Here is a 268-nt window from a genome sequence, read left to right on the forward strand (position 1 = left end):
GCGGTGGGGGCGGCCCCGCCGCCGCCGCCGCCGCCTCCGCCCTCGCCGGGCCGCCGGCGGCACTGTGCGTGCTGAGACGCGAGCAGCTCCTCGGCTGCGGCTCACACCTTCCCCGTCCGGGGTAAAGAATTGTCGTGGGTGTGTGCCACGCGTGCCCGGCCTGCCTCGCCCCCTGCCCGCCCTGGCTGGCTCCCGCCGGCCCTCGGCCCTGCTCCTCTGCGGCAGCACCTCTGCCTTCACGCTCCCGCCGTCGGCCCTCCTGAGCGTC

Source organism: Haliaeetus leucocephalus, unplaced genomic scaffold (assembly GCF_000737465.1).
Source record: "Haliaeetus leucocephalus isolate CR32 unplaced genomic scaffold, Haliaeetus_leucocephalus-4.0 Scaffold140, whole genome shotgun sequence".
In the NCBI taxonomy this organism is placed as follows: Eukaryota; Metazoa; Chordata; class Aves; order Accipitriformes; family Accipitridae; genus Haliaeetus; species Haliaeetus leucocephalus.